This window comes from Crocodylus porosus, unplaced genomic scaffold (genome assembly GCF_001723895.1).
Source record: "Crocodylus porosus isolate Cpor-Errol unplaced genomic scaffold, CroPor_comp1, whole genome shotgun sequence".
NCBI classification, from domain to species: Eukaryota; Metazoa; Chordata; order Crocodylia; family Crocodylidae; genus Crocodylus; species Crocodylus porosus.
This window is the reverse complement of record NW_017728936.1, coordinates 3642222-3650756: the sequence shown is the minus strand read 5'-3', so window position 1 is coordinate 3650756 and position 8535 is coordinate 3642222. Positions and strand designations below refer to the sequence as shown.

Here is an 8535-nt window from a genome sequence, read left to right as displayed (position 1 = left end):
GTGTGGAAAGATGTAAAAAAACCCCTAAACCACAACACAAGCAGCAAAAAGAACAAGTAACCATTTTATAGATAAGTTTGGAATGATTTCATTAAAAGAAAAAAAACCCTCCTGACCTGTATTAAAGTTGATATTTTTACCTGTAAAAGATTCATGTGATGCTACATTCTGCTTTTGGTGGCACTCTGGAAATGAGCCAAGATACCCAGATCTGAGCTATGAGATGCTGTACCGCACAGTACAGACAAGAATAAAATAGGATCAAAGAAATCAAAAGATCAAAATCCCTGAAACTCTGACTCCTGACAAACAGCCTGGAGAGACTTCATGCAAATGGCAGTGCAGTGAAAGCTGCCTTAAGCAAACCGCTTGAGGGACAGGCAGAAATCAGCTGCCTAGTTCTTTAACTACAGGTCAAGTGAAAGTATCCCCAAAACCTTGGGGAGACTTTAAAAATGATCGACCCCTTCGTGCAAAGAGGGTGGTACCTATTACAGAGTAACTTCCCTGTCACTTCCACTGTAATTAGAACTTGTCCTACTATTTAATCTTAATTTCCCTGGTTGCAGGTTAAATCTCTGCTTGTGAATAATGAAAATAATTGATTACAGGCTTCATAATGAAGGGGATTATATACTCTTCTTAAGAGATGCAGCATGATCCAGTATTCAAAGTGGGAGTCAATACACTAACCTGGTTTCTGTTCCTGATTCTGTCAGTAACTTTCTTGTCAACTTGAGCAAATCACTTCTCTTCGGAGTGCCTCAATTCCCCATCTCTAAAATGAGGGATATTAAGATGTACATTTTCTTTGAGATTTTAGGCACAGAATAAATCCAGGACCCTGCTTTGTCATTAGAGGTCTGAATGTTCCAAGTTACTCTAGCACAGACAACACAGAGCAAAAAAGGAGTAGAGATATGAGAGTTTGAGGTTCTGCTTTACACACATATACAGTGATCCCCACCATGCACGCATGCTTCCTGGCTAATGGAAAGTATGTGCAAGCATCCAAAGGAAAATAAGCCTTTAGTCTGCGCATCACTGTCCTTCCTTAGTAAATAGATCTATGGATGGCCACAGCCTCCGACAGTCACACAGACCATGCTGTTTCACTGGCATTTACCGTCCGCGATTACACAAGGCCAGGATAATAAAAATGCCACTTTGGCACAGAGCTGCTTGCTCCCTTTGGACAGGCTGCTGAGAGCTGCTGCAGAAGGAGCTGTGAGACAGTGCATTATCAATTTTACAAAAAGGCCTTTTATCAGGCTTCTCTGTATCGCTCAGCATTTCACCCAAATGCCAGACGCAGGGGTGAGCTGTGATATGGAGGGAAGGGATCTCAGAGTTGACATCCAACCCAATGGCTGTAGCTGAATGATGGGCACTGTTTTAAAGGGGTTGCTTTTAACCCTTACCTGCCATCGTCAACAGGCCTCCTGCTCCCCCCACACCTACACAGGAGTGTGCTGCAAACACCACAAAAAGAGAAGTGAGAAAGAACGCTTTTCTTAGAACAGTGATTTTTTTTTCTTATGAAGAATTTAGGTCAAATGATGATCTTGGTGCAAGGAAGATTTCACTGCTCTCTGAAGTCACACAGGTTTCAGATGCTGGCACGAGGTTCAGAGCGGGGTTTAGTCCTCACCTCTGAACCACAGATTGCCTGTGTGACCAGGAGTAAATCTCTTAATTCCCCTCACTATCAACTGGGGATGATAATACTGCCCTTATTCCACCTTTTATTCTGTCTTGTGGATAGGAATCACAAATTCTTTGGTCCACTTCCTATGCGTTTGAAGAGCGATGGACGCAGTGGGAACTTAAGCACGGCGATTAAATGATTTGTGCTGTAATATTAGCAATAACATGGTCAGGGTGTTATGTGGGGTTGTGAAGTGCTGTGAAGGTGGAAGAAAAATGCAAATACATTGTTTTCCTCACCTTATTATCATGGGCAGGCACATCTGCTTCGCCTTAACACATACCGCATACCTCTGTGCCCCCAGCATGCACCATTCACAACTTTCTGCCACCATTGGTGCCTTCAGTGACTGATTTTCCCAAGCAGCAGCTGGTACAGTATGAGCAGGATCACTGCTCTCTGCTCCAGGCCGGTTTGGGCTGCTGGGGGAAGGAGGCTGCAGTGTAAATCAGGAATGTCATGCACCGGTAATCGTATGGGATTAATCAGGGCTGGCTGAGTACTAATCTCATAGGTCTGAGCTGAAGTGTAGTGTGTCAGAGTCAGGACTGCAATATCAGGGGCAAGAGGCAGGGATGCTGTATGCGTCTGCCCTGTGCCCTTCTCTAAGCTTTAGCCGTTCCAAGTGGCAAGAGCCAGGTTGCACAAAAGAAAAGAAAGGGGATTGGGGGAGCTCAAAGCAGAGGGACAGGCAGTCATTTTGGTACGATCACAGCTGCCCCTTTCCCCAGGCCCTGCTCTCAATCTCCTGCAGATTCCTTTCTGCTTGCATTGCATCAATTTAATTAAAATGCCTAACCAACACTTGTAGGGAGCAGGTGAACATCAGCAAGAGAAAACAAAGTGGGCAGATTTACAAGCAAATCCACTGAAACAGAGGAGCCACAGAAGGTGCCTGCGGAAGGATGAAGAAAAAAAATCAGTCTAAAAATGCTGTTCCCTGTCCCAATCTATTGGAAAGTGGCTGTGGGGCAGATGCTTAATGATAAACAGGGCCTTTATTTCCCCTGAGGAAGGTAGCTGTCCATCCATCCACTTATTTATAGCCTGTACTTTATTAGGATTAAACTATCCAGGGAAACTGGAGAGGATCCAGAGGTGAACAACTAAGATACTAAAGGGGCTGAAATGCAAGCCATATGAGGGAAGGCTGAAGGAACTAGGTGATTTTAGCTTGCAAGAAAGCAGATTAAGGGTCGGGGAGGAGGGGGTCTGATAGCTGTTTTCAAAAATTTGAAGGGCTGCCATAAAGGACATTGTGCTCCCTTGCCACAGAGGGCAGGGCAAGGGGAAAGGGGTTTAAAGCACATCGAAGCAGATTTAGATTAGAGCTCAAGAAAAAAATTCCTAACAGTAAGAACAGCCAGCCAGCAGAACAGGGAAGCTGTGGGATCTCTCACTGGAGAAACAAGAAGAGGTTGGACCAGCATCTATCTGAGATGGTTTAGTGAATCCTGCATCCACACAGGGGATTGGACAGGATGACCCTTGAGGTCCTTTCCAAACCTACAAGAATATCTGTGCCGTGTGTGTGTGTGTGTGTGTGTGTGTGTGTGTGTGTGTGTGTGTGTGTGTGTGTGTGTGTGTGTGTGTGTGTGTGTGTGTGAGGGAGAGAGAGTTAGTGAGGCAGAGGCAGAGACAGACACTCAGACTCTTCTACGCCTCAATTTCCCTGCCCATAAAATGGGTATATTGATAGCTACCTCTGCTGTTCAGTGGCTTAAGATCTATTGCTGGAACGCACTATTTAAGAGCGCTCTCCTATAAAAGGCAAAGCAAAAGACAAAGAAAACTCCACAGAAGGGAAACGGATAGCACTTCAGTGATAAACATGGGGTTCAAAACGCAGGACTGCCCCCCACCGCCCCCCAATTCCTTTCCAAAGTGTAATCTCACTCAGCACCAAAGTATCAAGATTCTTTTCCTTTCCTCTTTGAGCTTTCGTTAACTTGGCATCATCGCTCCCCTTGCACACTGACAGCCAGGAGTGCTGAGCTGCAGTGGAATTCCTCTGGGGCTGAAGGAGATACCTACCCACGGATACACAAAAGTGGCTGATTGATGATTACCTAGGCAGTTACCAAAGGAAGCGAGAAGCCTTGCTGCTTGCTACAGAGCTGGGTTGATGACTACCTGTCTGTTCAGGGTTTGTTAGACTTAGAAATATTATAACACAGTCTTTCCAAAAATGGCTGGTAAGAAAATCTCTCTGGGCAGGAAGTTGGAATAACATGGGGGGGAGACTGACTTGAAGTATTTCTGGCTGTTTCATATCTGTCTATCCAGTCCCCCAAAGATACCGGGTGACTAAAATACTAATTATCCTGAGCCCTTTTGTTCTCAATACGATATCTATTTCTAAACTACATGAACACTTTATGGCTTTGAGTGCATTTACCTCTTGCCCCCTTTCTGAGACAAGGAAATGCTCTAATTTCCATTATAGGTGGGAGTGATTTCATGATTTTTGTAATACCGCCTGGGATGTCTGCAGCAAAGCAGAGGCTTGAACCCAAATTTCCCAGTCCTAATCACTGGAATTCACTCCTCTTCCATTGATCTATCAAAGCAAAATATGATATCCACCATTTCTATGTATGGACTAAACTTTAAAAAAATGTAAGCTATCATCCTCCTGTAGGGTAGGATAACAGCATCTTTAACAATGAAGGCCCAATGACTTTACACACACTGCCACAACCACTGCCTGCAATCACAGCCCCGTGTTCTGGAAGGACTTTTACTCATGGCTAAGCTGGGTCAGGACTGATTGATATCTGCAGAAGGCAGTAAGGAAATCCCAATTGCAAGTGGAACGAGGTTGCATAGGAAGGATGTTTATTGTTCAGTAGACAGTATTTGCCTTTCAGAATCATTACTGCACTAATGTCCTTGTTGGTAAAACTGGGTGCATCTACTCATGTTCTTTGCTGACTAATTAGCCTCACAGTAAAGCACCACCATCTACATGTGCACCTGTATTAGGGCATGGTAAATTAATAAACTCTGCTGTAGGATAATATTGTCCAGGACAAGTACTATCCTACAGCAGAGTAGTTATGTGCACCAAAACGCACATGTAGACAGTGACTGTGGCTGGCTGGGGCATGAGGGTGCTACAGTTCAGGGGTTTCCTGATGCCTAGCCTTGCACTGTAGTATCCTCGTGCCCCAGCCAGCACCTCCACAGCTCACTAAGCCAGGGAGGAGTAGTCCCGGGCTGGCAGGATAACCCCTCTCAGGATAAACCCCCATGCTCCACCCCGGCTCAACATGCTGCAGGCCTGGGTGCACATGTAAACGCTGCACCCAGGAGCAATAAACTCCAGTGCAAATCGTGCTGGAGTTTATTACGATGTGCTAATTGCATGTGTAAATGTACCCATTGAGTCACAGAATGACTGGTCCAAGATAAAACTATGACTTAATGGCAGATAGATTTTCTGGACTACCTTACATAGAATTTATTAGAGAATTATACTCCTACTATAGGCAATGGGAAGTGAACCATAAAACCTAGAAGGAAACAATCGTTTTCTATTAAAGCCTACAGATTTTACAGTAATTTCTACAGAGACTTCTGTAGAGTTCCAGCTCTGATAAGGGACATATAGTTCCTTTACCAGGGGTGTTTTCAAAAAGGTATACCAAAAATGACTTATGACTAACCTCACAAGTATCAGGACAAACCTGCGGTTTGTGTAAATGATGGTAGCTCTTTCAGCATCAGTGGAGCTGCACACATTTATGCCGACAAGGAACTCGGCCTGTATAGTTTTATGTGACAGAAAATATCAATATCTTATTTTTATTGCTAAAGGGAGAAAATTCTGTTTTTATCGTGAACTTTTTTCAGAAGTGTAATATGCTAAAAATACCAAGCCTGCTAACCCCCCCCCCAATATGTTCTTTTTTCTTTCTGTTTACACCAACTTCATCTAGAAGAGGCAGAGGTTTTGAATGCATTTTTTCCAGTGGGAATTCAAGCATGAAAAAATCCCATGGAAATTACAAAATTGTGGGTGTATTAAAATATACCAAAGTTGGTCTAATAAAAAACAGAGCGGAGGAGCTGAAATTTTAACGGGAAAAAAGCTTAATTGTATTTAAACAAAAGAGAAAGACGGGAAATGCCTTACGAGATATTCTAATGACCTCAGTGAGCAGCTGAAGAATTACAAGAGTGAGAATTATTTTATAGAAAATAATGGCTAGGGAGTGAGTAGATACCAAGTATGGAGATGAGGGAGTATATGCAACATATTATAATGACGGGCTCAGTGGGAGTTCAAATACTGCAAGCAGCGGACAGGCGAATATAATTATTATAAAATAATTAACTAGGAAGTTATATTTCACAGCACTGTAAGTGGTGAGCAGTATGCCTAGGGATGCAGCAGCAGGCCCAGGCTGCTGCTTGGGTAGTCTTATCTGTGTCCGTGTTATTCAGACAACAGTTGGTTCCTCAATAAAGCAAACTTGAATGTGGGGCCATTTATTCCACCCACTTTCAGGGAAATGACTATTTCCAGGCCAAAAGCTCTCTGAAACATCTCAACTGCCCATACATTTGTCCTACTCCCTGTTTCTAGGGACATCTGTTGCCCTTCTGGTGTGTTTGAAGGGCTGTCTGGCAGCATCAGTGCCCCATCTTCTGGTTCAATTATCTGCAGCTCACACCCCTGCTATTTATACAGTCAGAATATGGCAAGTGGAACCTGGGTAAGGGGAATCTCTACCCAGACTCAAAAGCACTAATATTCCTGCTACATGTTCAATGATTCTTGAACCCAAAGAGCGACTGAGAGACACTACAGAATCCTGCACCAGTTGGAAAATGAAAGCTAACCCTATCCTCTTGCACTTCTGCAGGACCTTGCAACCAGAGATCTCAAAAGTTAGGTTGGCCTAGGAACACCCCCAGAGTCTAGGATGGTACTATGATGCCCATTTTACAGATGGGAGACACTGAGGCACAAAGAAAGGTCACACAACTGGCTAGGAGCCAGGCTAGAAGTCAGACTGCGGAGGTTCTGGGGCAGGGACTCTGTTCTGCTGGTGCGGTGCCTAGCACAATGGAGGCCTGCTCCAGAACTCGGGCTTTCAGGCACTACCATCATACAAATCAAAAACAATTTCACTTATTACCCATCCCAGTAAAGACCAGTGACTCTTGACGTACCGCTCCCTGCCAACCCCAATCAAACCCAGGTTGCATCCAACTACTAACATTTCAGTTTCATGCTTGGATGCCAGAAATGATCCCACTGAGAACTGGCCCTGAATTGTTAAGGCTCTGCCAGATCACGAAACCCAATTCACTAAGGACTGACATGTGTGCAATATAAAGTTGGGACCTGGTGCCAGACCAGCACACTATCAACAACTGAGCGGAGGGACTCACAGTGTCTGTGCGAGCCATGTGGAGTGACAGCTGACACTGCACAGACAGATCTTCCTCCTATCTGCCATAGGCACAAACACCAAAGAACCAGTAGGGATACCCCATGCATAAAACAGCCCAGCAGCACAACCCACTCCAATATCACCATCACCATCACCATCATCGTCATCATTATAATTCGGAGCCTAAAATGTAACAACTCTTTAAATCTCAAGCCAAGTATTAAATGCCTTAATTTTAAATGACCTAATTGCGGATCCAGATATAAACTCAGCATTGTTCCACTGGTTTAAGTGTTGTTCGGCTACTGTCTCCCGATACAACCCCTATTACCACAGTACCTCAATAATATCTCATGTCTCTATCCCCAAACTCCTTTGCCAGATCCAACAATGGCACGCTCATAGATCCAAATCCAGCCTGTCTTCCTAATTTGGCCCTGGCAGCCGGTGGGTAGGAAAATGCCAGTTCGCTGGCCGTCACCCTCCCAGGGCTGGGTTCAGAAGCCCCATGGCTGGCTGCCCTAGTAACTTCATCACTTGTCCTCGGGCTTTCTAGGCTCTTGCTTTTCTGCAGCCAGACAAGAGGGCGAGGTGGAAAGCAAACATACAGGGTAACTTACTTGTTAACAGCCGCTCCGCATCAGTCTTGTTCCCTGGCACTTTGGGGGTTGTGGACGGTGACAGAGATAGGAGGTAGGTAACACAGCCACTGGAGAAGCGTCCGGTCCATGCCATCACCAGAGCACTGGAGTCTTCTCATCCCAGGCTCTCCTCTCCCTCCCCACTCCCGCCTGCTAGTACAGAACATTTGTATAGCACTATTGATTCAAATGCACGTCCCCTGTCCCTAGCTATCCCTGGAGTTTGCTGGCTCTGACACAGCCATCATGGTTCCCAGACCCCTGCCCTCCGGCAGTACAGTGGTACTTTTGTCTGTTAAATCTCCCTCCCTCTCTTTGTTTGCTCCCTCTCTCCCTCCTGTAGTACAAATGAATTATTGGTGTAATAAGGCTATTTAAAGGGCTCGGGTGGGGTGGGGGGAGAGAGGAGATGAGCGCATGTGATCAGGAGCATCATCTGTTCTGAATGAACAGAAAAGGGAAGGTGGCTGGAGTGAAAGCAGTGAGGGGAGGAGTTTATACTGCTGCTTTGTATAGAAAGGGCCAATGTGGGGCTGGGGGGTGGGAGGAGAGGTTTGCTCCTTGCCTTGAGAGAATGCAGATGCCACTGGGCTCCCCTCCGGCCGCATGGTCTTTGCCTCCTTGCCAGTTCTCTGCAAGTCGATTCCCCAAAAGCATCATCCCACTCTGTCTGCAACCTTCGCTGCTCCTCCATCCTCCTTTGTTTTGTTGTTTCTATATATTAAACCACACACACAGATGCAGCTCTTCCAAGCAAAGGGCAGCAGGAATGCAGCAGCTG

General features: G+C 45.3%; 1 protein-coding gene across 1 annotated transcript in view; it reads right to left on the bottom strand.

Moving 5' to 3' along the window:
• Nucleotides 1–8198, bottom strand: part of KCNJ5 (potassium voltage-gated channel subfamily J member 5) — a 37511-nt gene extending 29313 nt beyond the window's left edge. Inside the window, exon 1 of the mRNA XM_019546984.1 lies at nt 7734–8198. The gene's annotated coding sequence lies outside the window, so the exon portion shown is untranslated. The remainder of the gene's footprint in view (nt 1–7733) is intronic.
• Between the last annotated feature and the right edge of the window lie 337 nt (nt 8199–8535).